The following is an 18333-nucleotide window of genomic DNA, read 5'->3' as shown; positions in this document are numbered from 1 at the left end:
TATAAGGTTGCCCCAACACCAGCACAGAAAAATATGTTAACAAACACGAAACAGATTTACCCTGTATCCTTTATTGCCCAGTTGTCTGAACAAGGTTATGACTGATGGAAAGATACCATAGACTAAAAATCGGTCTGGAGTAATAGAGAATGGCAAGTGCTGGGAATAGAAGATTTATTTAGAGCATGCCTTATCCCTCAACAAATAATGTTTTTGAACGAGACAGTGCAACAGACATCTCGGATGCCAACACCATTACTAGCCAAGGGTAATGAAACATCGAAAGAAGGGGTTACATTAGATGACATCAAACAATACAACAGATCAGACCCCATTTGGCAGAAATGGTTGGTTTGGCCCGTAGACACCAATGGTTGTCAGGAAAGATTCATGGGTAGAACTGACGGGTTTAGTATCCTTAGGTCAGCTCCGCGCTATGTACAAAGACAACATCCAGGGGTAGTGACATCCTACAGTGTTGGGAAGTTGTGCCTTAATTAGCTAGAAACATCAATACTCACAGGAGTGAAACAACACTTATCCTTACTCACACAGGACATGGATCTTAGGGATTTATTATTAGGTCTCAGGAAACAATGTCAGAAACGTTTCATATATGCTGCCATTTACGCTGCCTACAATGAAATTTGGAAAATATCCCAACAGGAGGCCGCAGAGAGAATACAGGAAATAAACAGTATTAACTTAGAGAAATCTCTAGCAGTGGTGGACAATGGGTTAACAACTTTGACCTCCAGGATATATTTGATAGGTAACATTGTATGTTCTGCGATAGACATACTGGAACAAGATTTGGCCATATTACAACACGGGCAATCTCAGTTACGTTCTTTTATGTTGTTGAGCTGGACGCTAGAATCTTTGCGTGCATGCTATGTGCCTTGCCTTTTTTCAACAGTACGTCTCTGTTTTCTGAATACAATCGAACCGATAAACTAATAGAAATGGCACAAAAGGGGAGCAAAATATACAATACTGCAAATTGAAAAACTGGATAGATTACTATTCACAGTGGCAGAATCATTGCACACAGAATGGCTAATCCATGGCCACATAACTCTACAGGTCACTTCTTTTCAGTTTCAGTATTGCCTTGAACAAAAGCAGGCAGGCAAATATGAAAAAATGGGTAAAGAATACATTAAGGAATCTTGGGACTTACCATACAGATTTCAATGCCTGAGTGGGGATCGAGAAGTGTTTCTCAGTCATACAAACTGTGAGAGCGCTCTAAGTGAACCGCTCATATGTCAGGACATTCTACTACACGGGGCTTGTAATGGTTCTGTGGTGAACTGGTCCTGTCATCTGAGGGGTGCCACAGCTGCTGTGATCACTCCAGCATTTGGTCTACTTCCGAATGGGAGTTACTTGATGCTGAACAGTCAAGGCTGCTGCGGAATGTTCCCGGGCATCGCATATCTGAGAACCGTGAGCTCCAGTGTTGCTTGTTGAATGCAATTATTAATTTCCCCCGACACGTACAGTCAGGGAGGCGGCGTTATGGCCTTCACTGAATGTTTCTTTAATACGGTTTTGATGCTCCAGGCAGAATGAAAGCCATGCTTTTACAGAAGTCTGTGCCCTTAACCTCCGCTCTAGAGACTTTTGAACTCGAGATTGCAAGATCTTCAGCTGATATACAGGCTCTTATTAATACAAACTGACCATTCCATTTCGTAGAAATGCTAAATCGTATCTTTAACATGTCTGATAGGACTAGCATTGTCCACCTATTTAAGACCATAGGTTCTGGACTTGTAAGCACCTTTCAGATGGTACTTGAAGTTATACCAAACTTCATACACTCCGTATTCTGAAGCATCTTAGGAGGACTTCCGCTTATCCTGTTTCTAATGGCAGTTATCCTGATTGTCTTCTATCTGCTTCGCAATGGACGTCCCAGTAACCAAGGAGATGGAAAAAGCGCTCCTGGAGCTGAAATACTATGACCGAATGGTACAAAACCTAGTCATGCCTCGCCTGAGAGAACTGAGTGCATCTTGGTCCCTGTCATTTCGACCTGTCTGGGTGGACTGCATCTTACCTGTCCTCCGATGCCTATTTTGCGGGGAAGAATGCGTGTTTGACACTCTCGACATGTGCGCAACCGGACGTGAATGCTCTACTGGACCCGATAACGGTCCATGTTCTGCAGTGTCCTCAGCGCATTCCTCATTCCTATGTTGTTGGCGGCATTCCTTGAGCCACCACAGGCTGTAACTACACCTATTGGTATGAAAATTGGCTTTTCCACTGGCACCCAGGCTTTGCACAGCGCACAGGCTGCTCCAGCACTGGCTGCGGACAGCACAGAAGATCATCTGTGCTCAATTGACGTACTCTGCGAGGTGTTACAAGGGCTGTCTACTGCGGAAGCAAGCAACGGAAATGTTGCTTCTACCAGCCAGGGCACATAAACAATTGACTCATTTTGGGTCGTCATGTGCACATCATGTCTTGCTTAGACAGACAGAGGAGACCGCAACTTCCCAGCTGACACACTGATCAGAGGCGCTGAGATTCCTGCATGCAGACGCTCCAGCTAGAAGTGGTCTAACATCCCTCGCGGGGTGTCCAACTCAAAACCAGGACGGGGTCCCATATTCTCTCCTTACTCAGGTGATGGGGTTGACTAGACCTTAAAGGGATTCTTGGCATAACACATAACACCTACACCGATGCTAGGTACATTTAGGTACATCTAGTTAGGGAGACATCGTAGGAAAACGCACTTTTATGATGTGTTTTATATACATGAATGTATTCATAATTATTGCAAAATGGTACCATCCCTTTACTTTCGTAGTACTGCTAATCATATATCTCGCCTACTGTCTAATGGTTAATACAGCAGATATATTCTACACTAGAATAACAAATGTTTACCATGTGTTTTATATACGTGTATGTATTTATGATTATCTCTGAGACAAACTAAGGGGCTCATTATGATTGCGGACCGATCGCCACCGTCGTTCCACCATCTCAATGAGATTTACCCACCGCCATTTTAGGATGGAGGAGGGTATTGTGGCGGACGCAAAGTTTGTCTGCCGCTTTACCGCCGGTGGCAATCGTAATGATTGTCTGGCGGGCGGAGCAGGGCCACTAATATGGTAGCAGGCACCATCCGCCATATTAGGTTGTGGGAAATGAAAGGCCTTTCCATGGCGGTGATGCCGCCATGGGAAGGCTGGCAGGGATTAGGTCAAGGGCCCGTTGAGGGCCCCCCTTATGTCTGGGGGAGGTGGGGTGCACGTGGGAGGTACCTATGGTACTCCCCTACATTGTGCTGCACCAGATGGCAGGCACCGTGTGGTGCCTGCCATGTGGTGCAGGGCAATGTCAGACATGCGATTTTAACATCGCAGCACGTGGTGCTGTCAGCAGCACCCTCCGCAATGTTAAAGTGCAGAATGCGACCGCCACGGTGGCAGTCACACCCTAATTCACAGTGCGGGACCGCTGCATGTCTACCCCCAGTCTACACACCACAGGGATGGCGGGCAGACGCAGGTCCGCACGCCGTCCTAATGAGCGCCAAAGTGAGCACGAGTGACTGAGCAAAAAGTAGTACATTGTTTCCACGATCCTGGGTGATCAGGGTTGTCATGTTCTGAGGTTGCCAGAAACTATTTTCTCCCTGATAAGAGGAGGCTCTAGCGGCACTGTTAGCTAGCTTAGGCAAAACAGGCTAACCTATCCGGTGGGATGCTCGGAACCAGTCTGCCACCAAACCCACAGTTTATGTTATCCAAACGTGCGGATCCTGTGTAGGATATATAAGGATTACATGACATGGTGCTGCCAACATTGGTTGGGTACTTATTTAACAGTAGAATCTAAGTAGTTCAGTCATGCTATTCCCAGAGATCCCTACTCACAAAACACCAGAGACGTCGGGAGTAGGTGGGCACTAACTCCGCCACAGCTGAGTAGGCGAAACATTTCCTTTTTATTAGCTGTTGGTTACTCAAGCTTGAAGGACACATTGTCCCTTAAATTGTGCATTAAAACCTTATCTTAGTTCCCTTGAACAAACTTCGTCCTTACAAAAATGACTAGGACAGGTGGTGACATAATAGTAGATTTGCACCTCTCAGAAGAAGATGGAGACGCAATTCCGATTGCAGAAAATTTAGACATACCGTCACCCTGAGACTGTTAGAAACTGGTTTGACAGCCTGGGGTGGCTTAGTAGTTTTCGTGATTGAGGCACACGAATCAAACAAAACAGAGGTATTTTATTTGTGTATTGCAAATGCAAGAACAAAGACATTTCACTCTTACACAAAAGGAGATGCACTAGTGGAATATGTTCCGTTCGAGGTCACAGAGGTTCCACTCACGTACCAGGAAATTGTTTACTGGTTTAAAGGTGCCCTACCCCACATGAGACATAGAGTAAGATTAGGCCCACTCGGAGGAGAAAGGGCAACATGGCCAATCTTAGCGGCCTATATACCACATCCAGACATTAAAACAATGCCACAAGGACTCATACAACACAAAGATTTAATTAAAATCTACAGAAATATGACGCAATTCGTCATGAGGACTTTCACAGTCCAACCAGCAACCGTTACAACAAATGGAACTCAATCTCAGAGTACAGCAACTAAAATCACACTACAAACATGACATGCAGGAAAGGGCAAAATGCCCACAAAACGCAAACAAATGCCATTCTCAATAGCTCAGAAAATAACACAGTTAGAGGCAGTATTCCCGAATACTACCTGTATAAAAACGAAAGAATGCTCACAATCTGCTTGCCCATGGGAATAACACCACAAGTAGAAGATTGTACTTCTTGGATAGGGTCTTTGCTGCCATTTATACCAGAACTCATGGTATACCTTCATTAGCAGTGATACTCGATGTTTTAAGACAAATACAGAACGAGTATGGAGCAGAGCCTGCTCTGAACATAGGGATGAAGTTACAAGGTAACTATGCCCAGGTATCAGCCATCATTTTAGCTAATATAAAAGGGGAAGCAGCTTTGGTGGCTATCCGCCAATGCCTAAGGGAGTTCAGTCCTTTAGAACAAGAACACGATCTACCAAAAATAATTGAAACTGCGTATGCAGAATTAGGCAGAGACAGTTTGGGTGGGAAAGCATTAAAACCACCACTAATGGGCAGTCCTGAAAAGGACACTACCAAGCAGACACCTGCTTCTTCTAAAAAGAAGTAGGAGAATAAAAAACAACAAGCATTTAAGGGAAGCAGATCTCAATCCCAAGGTAGATGTCCTCCACAGGAGCCCTCTGAAAAGAGGTTTAATCTCATGAATAGGGATAATATTAGGAAACGTGACAGGTATCAGCATACTGATACACGTTCCCTTCGTTCCTTTCAGGGTTCTTCGAAAAACTCAAGAAGGGAAGGACTGTCCAGAGACAAGCAGCACGCTCAAGATTACACTTCCAAAAAAGAAGAGAAGCCAAAGCAAAAGCCACAGTTCAAAAAAGAAGAAGGTTGCAGGTCTAAAGATCAGACATGCGCAGAATTCTGAGGACTCGACTACTGAACGGGGAATGGGCTCTGACGATGCTAGACAGTGAGGCAGAAGTAACAATAGCTCGCCAGAACCCGATGGAATTTCTGGTGCTAGCGGACTTGAATGATTATATCACTGTGGAAATACCTGATACTAGGGTAAATGTCCCATATAAATTGTATGAAATAATGCTCCATATGGAGGGGGACAAATGTTGAAAAGTTTGAGGTCTCTTTTGGAAGAACCTTACGTTTGGCTGTGACATTTTCTTAGCTGAACAAGATTGGCCACCAGCATTCATCATGGATTGTCCTAGAGGTGAAACGGTAATTATGCCGGCATTCTCAGCCCACATTCCCAGGCACTTGCAATACACGTATGCACAGGAGTGGGTGGTAGCCCAAGCTCCAGCATTATATAAAAACCATGTTGGATGGGATGAGGGTTCAACCCACCACATAATTCCTTTAAAAAATACTCCAACTGCACAGAGGCAGTATCCAATGAAGCAAGAAGCTAAAAAACAGGGTAGGGACATTTTAGATCAACTTGAATACCAGAGGGGTGATTGAAACATGCACTTCTCAAATGAACAATCCTTTGTTTCCAGTCATGAAACCTGACAATAAATAGTGTCTAGTTTTACATTACAGACATTTAAACACTTACACTAAGACATTTGCAGTTCACAATGCACACAGTGTCGCATTAATGAATAACATTATGCGGAAAAATACAAAACAACACTTGATATCTCAAAAGAATTTTTCTGCCAAAACATAGCACCTGAAAGCAGGTATCTAACAGCATTCTCAGTGCTAGGGTTATAGCAACAATTTCAGCGACTCCCTCAGGGGTATGCAAACAGCCCGGGGTTGTTTTCGGCCAGAGTAACAGAGTTACTACAAAAATTGGATGAAGAGGCATTGTCCAATATGGATGATATTTATTTGACGGACGATGACCTAGAGGAACACTTGAACAGGGTGAATGCAATATTTTGGGATCTGCATCTGAGGGCTACAAATTTAACTTTAAAAAATCCAAAATAGCCCACCGCAGTGTCCTGATTTTAGGATAAAAGCTTTCAAGTAAAGGAAAAAGTCTGGCAGCCAATTTTTTAGAAAAATGTGCGCTGCTCCAACATCCAAAATCATTATAAAAATGGTCAATCAATACTGGGATTCCTAAATTTTGGTCGAACGTACATTTGGATTACCTGATTTCTCAGCAAGAAATTGGACACAGGAACACACAGATACACTACGTTCCTTACAAACTGACATGATAGCGTAAAGCACAAAGACGCGTAAACGTACGCCACCTGGTGATCCGTATAATTGCGGGTCAATTTGGGTACACCTTTCTCACATACAATAAACATGAAACAGTACCAATTGCATACAATTCACACTTGTACTGTACAGTACAAACCGCTGTAGCAAGAGAAAGAGCACTAGCTCAGGGAAAACGCATAATTGTCGTCACCCCAGTACCAGCCTTAGAGGCTGTTACAAAGGCTAGCATTCCTAATGGAAAAGCCTTACTTCCGAAACGGATATAATGGGTTAATTCTCTTACTGCAACGGATGTTGAATGTAGATTCGACCCAAATTTAAAGACACAAACATTCCTGCAATACGAAAACAATATCCTCTACCTAAAGAAATCATGCCTCATGATCAGTATGAATATATCATTTACACTGACGGATCTGCTCAACCTCCATAGAAAGTAAGCAACAATATAGCTCGAAATGTGCAATTGTTAAAGGTCTCATGCGAGATGGAAAGTTCCATCCAAGTTGCACTAAAACGCATTCTCTAGGAGACTGCACGGCACAGTTGGCAGAATTAAAAACACTGATATTGGCACTTGTAAATACGGATCGAGAATTCCCCACACTAATTGTGTGCGATTCCTTTTACTGTGTGCAGTCATATAATGAATTCTTGCAATACTGGGTTCAAAATGTGGTCAAAGATGCAAAAGGTGGCACAATTAAGCATAAAATGCTATGGGAACAGCTAGTGAAGTAGAAATCCGAACTGCCAAGTACTCACGTGATACATACATTGAGTCATCAGCGTGATGGCGTTCACGTGCAAGGAAATTCATCGGCTGATGAAGCCGCAAAGGGGGCTGTACGTACGGCTTCCGGAGCTGCAATCACTCATTCTAAAACGAGAATAGACAGTGAGATTATGGTGGCTGTTATTGCTTCAAACAAAAACAACGGTGCAGTACCAAAAAGATTTCCAGTCAAGTACGCCTACAAGTTAGATGCCAATAACATTCCATTTGCTCAAATTCCTGGCGTGGGGTATTGAGTAATTCCAAACATAGATCATAGGTTGGGTTTAATTCTAGCAGCACACGAAGGGAAAGGTTCTGATCATGCAGGAGTTACGGCGACTGTTTCTTTATTGAAACAACGCTATTGGTGGCCTGGTTTGACAAAGCACACTAAGGACTATGTCTTGCAATGCGACGTCTGCCAGCAGATAAAAGGTTCCACTGTAACACGTCCTGCGCAGACACTATTGTTAATAGCTGACATGCCACTAGCGTGTGTCTACCTAGACCACTGCGGCCCTTGAAAAGAGATAGGGCTAAAAGATATATCATGGTAGCAGTGGATTCCTGATCAATATGGGTGTGGCCCCAGAGCTCGGCTGACGCTCGAACTGTTATAAAAGATTTGCGAGTCTTCATAGGGACATACGAAATTGGTACAGTACATTCTGACCAGGGCCCTGCGTTTAGCTCTAGGGCTTACAAGGAAAGCCATGGGAAGTTTGGGTATAGCATTGCGGTACTCATCTCAGTACCATCCCAAGAGAAATTCGGTAGTGGAGAGAAAAAAACGAGACTTAAAGCAGTCTTTACCAGCTAGAGTATTAGGCACTGGCAAAAGCTGGGTAAAACATCTTTATGGAGTCCAGCGGGCCCTTAACAATATGCTAAGCAGTTCTCTAGGGGGGTCACTTCATATGAGTATGAGATCCTATTTGGGACAAGAATGTGGGTACCTGATCTTGATTGTGAAGGCGCGGTGGTGGATGAAAAACCTTTTGACCTCCATGATCATTTGGCTGTTTTACAGGATCTAAATGAATGCAGGACACAACTAAGTAATGTCCACCTGAAGCAAACCGCCACTGTGGAAGTCAAATCAGTCATGGCAAGACCTGTCTGGATCCCAAAAGTCAGGGATCTGGTCAGAGAGAAAATAGCGGACAAGAGAGAATTTTGGCCATCTTACAGAAAACCTGTATCGGTCCTAGCAATTGAAGGAACAAGAATTGTACTCCTACCGCCTCTTTCTGGAAAAAAGGAGAAAAGATTTGTCTCAATTGACCTAATCAAACCACACTATGTGCCCGATATTAAGCAGTAGGGCTCGTAGACTACAAACTAGCAGAGGCCCTCCTCTTGCTACTATTCAAGAAGTTCAAACTGAAAGAGTCATCACTTTCGAAGAGTCATCTGTACTAGATGAAGGACTATGCAACAATGCCATGGAACTTGTTCACCTTGAACCTGAAATTTAACTTAAAAAACCCCACAAAATAACACTCAAATTGCAATTAGACCAAATACAGACGTCTACGTCAACATGCCTCAACAAGAGCAAAGTACGATTTTAACAAATCCTGATGCAATTCCAACAATAGATCAAACAGCTTCTGGCTACTTTATAAACTTTGATATGTTTTCTTTGGATCCAAGTGAACCTGAAATGACACCAGCCCAGAAAACACGCAAGCAGCAAGCTAAAGACTTTCTGAACTTTCTTAGAAGAACTTACCTGGTATCACCATGGGTAGAACTATGGGTAACTTCAGTGATTCTTTTCTTTCTTTTCTGGTTAAGCTTAGTGATAGTTTTTAACATGCTTATTAGTGGACAATACATTCGGCAAAGTTCTGCAGCCCAAAACGTGAAGATAATTTTGAAACGTCATCGATCATCTCATCGAGAAGAAAGACACTTGTCAGTGAACATTACAGTAGTTCCTGTACCGGATGGTATAGTTTGGGACAAGGTTGAGTTCAACATATTTGGCCCGACCAAACTTTTCCGTATTTTTCATGGTTTTATATGTCTGACCCAGCCTGATTTTATTATAAGGTTGCCCCAACACCAGCACAGAAAAATATGTTAACAAACACGAAACAGATTTACCCTGTATCGTTTATTGCCCAGTTGTCTGAACAAGGTTATGACTGATGGAAAGATACCATAGACTAAAAATCGGTCTGGAGTAATAGAGAATGGCAAGTGCAGGGAATAGAAGATTTATTTAGAGCATGCCTTATCCCTCAACAAATAATGTTTTTGAACGAGACAGTGCAACAGACATCTCGGATGCCAACACCATTAGTAGCCAAGGGTAATGAAACATCGAAAGAAGGGGTTACATTAGATGACATCAAACAATACAACAGATCAGACCCCATTTGGAAGAAATGGTTGGTTTGGCCTGTAGACACCAATGGTTGTCAGGAAAGATTCATGGGTAGAACTGACGGGTTTAGTATCCTTAGGTCAGATCCGCGCTATGTACAAAGACAACATCCAGGGGTAGTGACATCCTACAGTGTTGGGAAGTTGTGCCTTAATTGGCTAGAAACATCAACACTCACAGGAGTGAAACAACACTTATCCTTACTCACACAGGACATGGATCTTAGGGATTTTTTATTAGGTCTCAGGAAACAATGTCAGAAACGTTTCATATATGCTGCCATTTACGCTGCCTACAATGAAATTTGGAAAATATCCCAACAGGAGGCCACAGAGAGAATACAGGAAATAAACAGTATTAACTTAGAGAAATCTCTAGCAGTGATAGATAATGGGTTAACAACTTTGACCTCCAGGATATATTTGATAGGTAACATTGTATGTTCTGCGATAGACATACTGGAACAAGATTTGGCCATATTACAACACGGGCAATCTCAGTTACGTTCTTTTATGTTGTTGAGCTGGACGCTACAATCTTTGCGTGTATGCTATGTGCCTTGCCTTTTTTCAACAGTACGTCTGTGTTTTCTGAATACAATCGAACCGATAAACTAATAGAAATTGCACAAAAGGGGAGCAAAATATACAATGCTGCAAATTGAAAAACTGGATAGATTACTATTCACAGTGGCAGAATCATTGCACACAGATTGGCTAATCCATGGCCACAAAACTCTAACGGTCACTTCTTTTCAGTTTCAGTATTGCCTTGAACAAAAGCAGGCAGGCAAATATGAAAAAATGGGTAAGGAATACATTAAGGAATCTTGGGACTTACCATACAGATTTCAATGCCTGAGTGGGGATCGAGATGTGTTTCTCAGTGATACAAACTGTGAGAGCGCTCTAAGTGAACCGCTCATATGTCAGGACATTCTACTACACGGGGCTTGTAATGGTTCTGTGGCGAACAGGTCCTGTCATCTGAGGGGTGCCACAGCTGCTGTGATCACTCCAGCATTTGGGCTACTTCCGAATGGGAGTTACTTGATGCTGAACAGTCAAGGCTGCTGCGGAATATTCCCGGGCATCGCATATCTGAGAACCGTGAGCTCCAGTGTTGCTTGTTGAATGCAATTATTAATTTCCCCCGACACATACAGTCAGGGAGGCGTCGTTATGGCCTTCACTGAATGTTTCTTTAATACGGTTTTATGCTCCAGGCAGAATGAAAGCCATGCTTTTACAGAAGTCTGTGCCCTTAACCTCCGCTCGAGAGACTTTTGAACTCGAGATTGCAAGATCTTCAGCTGATATACAGGTTCTTATTAATACAAACTGACCTTTCCATTTCGTAGAAATGCTAAATCGTCTCTTTAACATGTCTGATACGACTAGCATTGTCCACCTATTTAAGACCATAGGTTCTGGACTTCTAAGCACCTTTCAGACGGTACTTGAAGTTATACCAAACTTCATACACTCCGTATTCTGAAGCATCTTAGGAGGACTTCCGCTTATCCTGTTTCTAATGGCAGTTATCCTGATTGTCTTCTATCTGCTTCGCAATGGACGTCCCAGTAACCAAGGAGATGGAAAAAGCGCTCCTGGAGCTGAAATACTGTGACCGAATGGTACAAAACCTAGGCATGCCTCGCCTGAGAGAACTGAGTGCATCTTGGTCCCTGTCATTTCGACCTGTCTGGATGGACTGCATCTTACCTGTCCTCCGATGCCTATTTTGCAGAGAAGAATGCGTGTTTGACACTCTCGACATGTGCGCAACCGGACGTGAATGCTCTACTGGACCCGATAACGGTCCATGTTCTGCAATGTCCTCAGCGCATTCCTCATTCCTATGTTGTTGGCGGCATTCCTTGAGCCACCACAGGCTGTAACTACACCTATTGGTATGACAACTGGCTTTTCCACTGGCACCCAGGCTTTGCACAGCGCACAGGCTGCCCCAGCACTGACTGCGGACAGCACAGATCATCTGTGCTCAATTGACGTACTCTGCGAGGTGTTAGAAGGGCTGTCTACTGCGGAAGCAAGCAACGGAAATGTTGCTTCTACCAGCCAGGGCACATAAACAATTGACTCATTTTGGGTCGTCATGTGCACATCATGTCTTGCTTAGACAGACAGAGGAGACCACGACTTCCCAGCTGACACACTGATCAGAGGCGCTGAGATTCCTGCATGCAGACGCTCCAGCTAGAAGTGGTCTAACATCCCTCGCGGGGTGTCCAACTCGAGACCAGGACGGTGTCCCATATTCTCTCCTTACTCAGGTGATGGGGTTGACTAGACCTTAAAGGGATTCTTGGCATAACACATAACACCTACACCGATGCTAGGTACATTTAGGTACATCTAGTTAGGGAGACATCGTAGGAGTACGCACTTTTATGATGTGTTTTATATACATGAATGTATTCATATTTATTGCAAAATGGTACAACTGTACCATCCCTTTACTTTCGTAGTACTGTTAATCATATATCTCGCCTACTGTCTAATGGTTAATACAGCAAATATATTCTACACTAGAATAACAACTGTTCAAGAAGTCTTTATTGAAACGCCCAGACTGTTTATTCTGTGCATCTCTGAGACAAACTAAATGAGCACAAGTGACTGAGCGCAAAGTAGTACATTGTTTCCACGATCCTGGGTGATCAGGGTTGTCATGTTCTGAGGTTGCCAGAAACTATTCTCTTCCCGATAAGAGGAGACTCTAGTGGCACTGTGAGCTAGCTTAGGCAAAACAGGCTACATATCGGGTGGGGGTGCTCCGAAACAGTCTGTCACCAAACCCACAGTTTATGTTATTCGAATGCGCAGATCCTGTATAGGATATAAAGGGGCTACACAACATTACCTGCTCTCCTGAATCTCAATAAGATGTAAGAACTCATGTGTACTTGATACTCCCAAGGGTCTATACTGCTCCCACTATTTCCCAGGGACCACTGTAACTATACTACTTTACTTACCTTTGCCCCAACCCTCACTGATCATTAGTGTCCTGCGTAAACTATGCGTTCTCTGGGAGCCCACACCACTTATAATTCAACATTTTTCTAGACATCACAACGTTCCACAAAGGCTCAACATAGGTGTAAAGAGACCAAGGACCACAGGTACTTTTAAGATGCAAAAGCCAATCTGAAATGTGTCAAGGCGGACCGGCCATTACTGGATACCTATGGGAAGCTGTCAGACTCCTCTTCTGCCTTCAGAACCCCAAGACTCCAACAGGACAAGCTGCAGTTTACAATTGATTCGATACGTTCAGGCTATATATGTTCTACTACTTTATAGGATGGTGGTGAGACCTACCGTGCTTGGTTTTGGCCTGCTCGTGGCGTACCTGTCCCAACAAAACAAAGGGTGTTGAAATGTGTTTCTCTTGCATTTCATGGGTGGGATGGGTATGGTCTTGGGATTACTTCTTGGCTTTTTGATGATTTCTTATGTTGGTATGTTTTTCTATTTCTGCTTTCTACCTCCACATTCCCTTTCTTCTCTCTCTTATTTTTATGATTATGGCAGGTCAACCCATTGGGCCATGTAGGTACACCAAGCTCACTTAGTCTACCTGCGCGACCTTCAGAGCCCCTCTCAACACACACTCAGCAGCACTCCTATATACATGGAAGGATATGAGTGCTGGGTAGAATGTATACATACAATCTTGGCTGACTACTCCACACATCAACTCCATTACACTGACAACATACTGACCTCATCAATTGAAATTATTTCACTAAACTCCAAGGGCCTAAACCACCCTGTTAAACGTAAAACGATCGCAGATTACTGCAATGGGTTAAAAGGGGATATTATCTTGTTATAAGAAACATGTCTTGACTCCATTAGAGATGCTAAATATTCCATTGCTCATGGATAAAAGAGACTGTGCTCTCCTCGGCTATACATAAGAAAAATGGGGTCCTTACTATAATACCTAAGAAATATGAAATCACTGTGCTATCTTACTCACATGATCAAAGCTAAGAAAAAAGATAGGGAATTCTTTATTGTGAATATTTATGCCTCTGACGAAAATTCGTTGGAATTTTGGAAAGATCTTGACAAACGATTATCAGAGCTGCCGGACAACTTAGAAGTGATTCTAGGTGGTGATTCCAACCTACCAATGATTGGGACCTTGGAAAGAATATTGACACATAAATTCCTGGGTAGCAGATCACACAACCAAATAAGAACATGCTGCAAGAATAACAATATGGCAGATGTATGGAGATTATAGAATCCATCCGGCAGTGAAGACACATGTTACTCTTCACTACGCCACTCCATCTCCAGAATCCGATTATGTTATGGTTAGCAAGGAACTATTCTCTATGGGGCATATTATCAAGAACGGGTTTTAAATTATTGCGGCTTTATCGGCAGGAAACTGCAGCTAAAGCGGCGATAATGGGCTTGATAATATGCCCTTGTGAATTTCCATAGAAGCCCATGTTCTGGTGTGAACCTGGGCTTCTATGTGAATTCACAAGGGCATATTATCAAGCCTATTATCGCCGCTTTAGCAGCAGTTTCCTGCCGCTCAAGGCGTGATAATTTTAACCCCGTACTTGATAATATGCCCTCTATGTCCCTCAATTCCAAAATGGAACCAATAGTAGCTTCAGACCATGCCGGTGTATCTTTAGACCTGGATTTAGGCGATCCTTCTCCTAATGATGATCTCCTTGATAATACTGCCACTAGAGAAAAAATTGCTGTAGCAATTGGCTAGTTCCTGAAAGAAAACACCATTGAGAACACCTCTGTCATTACTAGATGGGACCGCTGAGAGCCACCCTCAGAGGGCTCTTCATAAACTTAATGTCTATCAAAAATAAGACCTTATCTAAACAACTAACAAATCTAGAATCTGAAATAAAGAGCCCAGAAATGGGGAGAGATCTCTGTAGCTGGCAAAATGTTAATCAGAAACAGAGCTGGGAAAGCACTGGTAAACGATCTGAAATATATTACAAATCAATCCATTGTATCAGCTATTAGGAACACCTCTGGGAATGTTGTTACATCAACCCATGGCATTCTGGATGCTTTTCGGTCCTTCTAATCCAATCTTCATCATTCTACAAACCAGTTCCCATAAACATGTTCACTGAAAATTTAAACGTGTGTGCTCTCTCACACATACCCCAAGAGGACCAACTTTATCTCAATGCACCCATCGAGGGAGTGGAGATTCTGAAAGCTATCCACAGGCCTAGATCAGGGAAGGCCCCAGGACCTGATGGTTACTCAAGTAAATTCTATAAAGTTTTTGCAGATCTGGTAGTAGCCCCCTTGTGGGACCTCTTCTGACAATACTCTGACTGAAGCCACAATAGTGGCCATCCCAAAGGAGGGGAAGGACCACTTGGATGTTAAGAATTTTAGACCCATATCATTAAGCAACTTTGATTGCAAAGTATATGCTAAAATCATCATGCTCAGACTAGAAACAGTCATACTAACACTTATCTCACCTTCATAGACTGGTTTCCTAAAGGGTAGATTGGCCACCAATAGCATTAGATTATTCTGCCATGCACTTGATAAGGGGAATCTTATTCGTCCTCAACAGCCGTATTGGTCCTCGATGCGGAAAAGGCCTTTGATAAGGTCTCATGGACCTTCCTACACACACCATCGCACAAATACCAATTTGGGGGGACTTTATTTCCATGGTCATAGTGCTTTACTCGAATCTGACAACAAAAGTAAGAGTTAATGGCCACCTCTCCCAGCAATTGCCGTATGCTCAGGGCATTCTGCATGGCTGCCCTCTCTCCCCACTCCTATTTTTGATAGTCAGTGAGCAGCTGTTATCGACATTCAAATGTAATCATAACATTAAAGGCATTCCTTTCACCTCTGGTAGGCAGCTGATAGCTGCCTATGACGATGTTGTACTATTATTTACTGAAGAAGCTGATCAGGCCATTCCCCACGTTATGCACGAGATAGAGCGCTACTAATCGGTCTCAGTTTAATCTCTAAACAGGGATAAGACCAATGTTTTTGTACTAAATGTCCACTGCACTGCATCAGTGATTGGTAACTCAGGCTGAAAGTGGCAACCAGATGCCCTCAAATACTTAGATATTTGGTTTGGTAAAGATCTGAAAAGCTCCCTTGTCATTAATGAAAACAAAATGCTACCCAAAATGAAAGATGTACTGAATGCATAGTCTCCCAAACATGTTACCTGGTGGGGTCGGACAGAAATGGTCAAATTTATGCTAGCACCATTGGTTAACTTTAATTTCGAGTGTGTTACCAACCTCACTTTCATCTGTCCTCCTTTTTTAAAACGGTGTACAAACACATCTCTAGGCCCCTATAGAAAGGTAAGAGAGCCAGGATTTCCTTGAATATTTTGAAATGAAGAAAACAAAGGAAGGCCTTAACCTCCCTGATTTTCTGAGACCAACAGGTTTTTCTGGCTTCCTAAGGGTCCTGGTAGTGTAGGACAGAGGATGATAGTGCTCCACCATGGCTCCAGATTGAGGCCCGATTAATATAACCTTTGCCTCTTAGTTCTAATCTTTATCCATCATGTAACAAAACTAACATTTTAACACTTGAAGTCCATAATCTTAGATACAATATCTGATGTATTACTAATAGATAACCTATTGGGTGAGAGAATCACCGACTTGGTGCAAGCCTCTTTTTGGCACAATCACAGGATTAAAGGGGACGGGAAAAAGATATACTGAGAGCAATGGGCAAATAGGGGCATAAACACCATAGAGTATCTGGGAAAACTACTCAATCCTTTCTCTAGTATGCCTACGAAGTTTGATCTCATTGACATTTAATTCTATACTTTTATGAAATTAAAGAGTATAATTGGGAAACTGGCCCATCCCCACTTTCCTGAACTTTCTAGGCTGCTTGGTAACTTTTAACAGACTGGCTAGTCGACATCACGTATTTACAAATTGCTTGAGCCCACCAAAAATTACCTACTGAGAGGTCTGAAAAACAATGGTCCACATACATTCAATCTACACATATCAATTCCTTTACTGGTACAACATGGAGGAAAATATGGCTATCCCCATTTTTGGCAAAAATCACACAAGCCTTAGCTCAAACCAGGTTTTGGTCTATGCATAAACTCTATTAGACACCTGTCAGGCTTTACAAATTAGGTTTATCCAAGGTGGACACTTGCTGGAAGTATGAGAAGGGTGCGGGCTCCCTGGAACACATGTTCTTTACCTGTAAAATGATCCAACCGCTTTGGGGCACAATACAATCTCTGATTCAAGCTATCTTTGAGAAACCTTCCTAGATCGACTTCTTGACAATTGTCTTGGGAATCTCAGCTAACTCATCCCCACTGTCCCTCCCTGCGCAGGCCCGTTACTACTGGCCCTACTACTAACAGTGGGTGCCAAGGTGGTCCTAATGGAGTGGATATCAATTTCCGCTATCTCCTTTAAAAAGTGGTGGAACATGTTATCTTCTATTTGAAATGCATATAGTATAATGTACGTGAAGCTTCACACCTCATCCAGTACTAGACACTTATGGGATTCTTTTGACATAGACTTGCAGAAAGGCAAACCACCATAGGTGAAACTATGTTGCATAAGTTGTGTAGTTTGTCTAAGACTCACCTGTTGGACACAGAAAGCATTGGTATCTTCCGGCTATAGGGGTCTGATGGACTTGCCAACATCACACAGTCCAATTCCCCTTTCTTCCTCTCTTTTGCTTTCTTCCCCCATCTTCTCCCTTCTCTCTCAAGCTCTATTCTTCTTTCTGTTTGTTTTTCTGGGGTTTCTCTTTTCTCCTTTGCTCTTGGTAGTGTACACCTCTGTTTGGGATACAGATTAGTCGACCTCTTTGGAGACATTTTCTCGCCTCCTCAGTATTTGTGAGGTAATGTGTTTCTCCACAATAATCTCAAATACCTGTGTCCCCAGTCCATGCTTCAGTCTAATAGGCATGGGGAATTTTGTAAAACAAGATTATTGTTGTTCCCCCGAACACCACCCTCGAGATTTATTTACCCCTTTCGGAGTGTAGTGTACATTTTTTTTTATGTAATCAACACTTGCAACAGCGGACCCCTGAGGCCACACCTTCACAAAGTTCCCTTCAATTCCAAAATATGGTGCACTACAACCAAAGTGTCAGCCGTTGCTTGACACTTCTGTTAAACAAAACTACTCAAAAATGAACCACAAGAAGGTGCACCCTTAGAAACGTTCTCAGTCCTTTGTTATATATGGATTTTCTCCTTTATTCCACATTTCTTTGTTGCTTTTTCAATAAAACAG

This window comes from Lissotriton helveticus, chromosome 7, assembly GCF_964261635.1.
Source record: "Lissotriton helveticus chromosome 7, aLisHel1.1, whole genome shotgun sequence".
Lineage (NCBI taxonomy): Eukaryota > Metazoa > Chordata > Amphibia > Caudata > Salamandridae > Lissotriton > Lissotriton helveticus.
Note: the sequence above shows the minus strand (reverse complement) of the source record.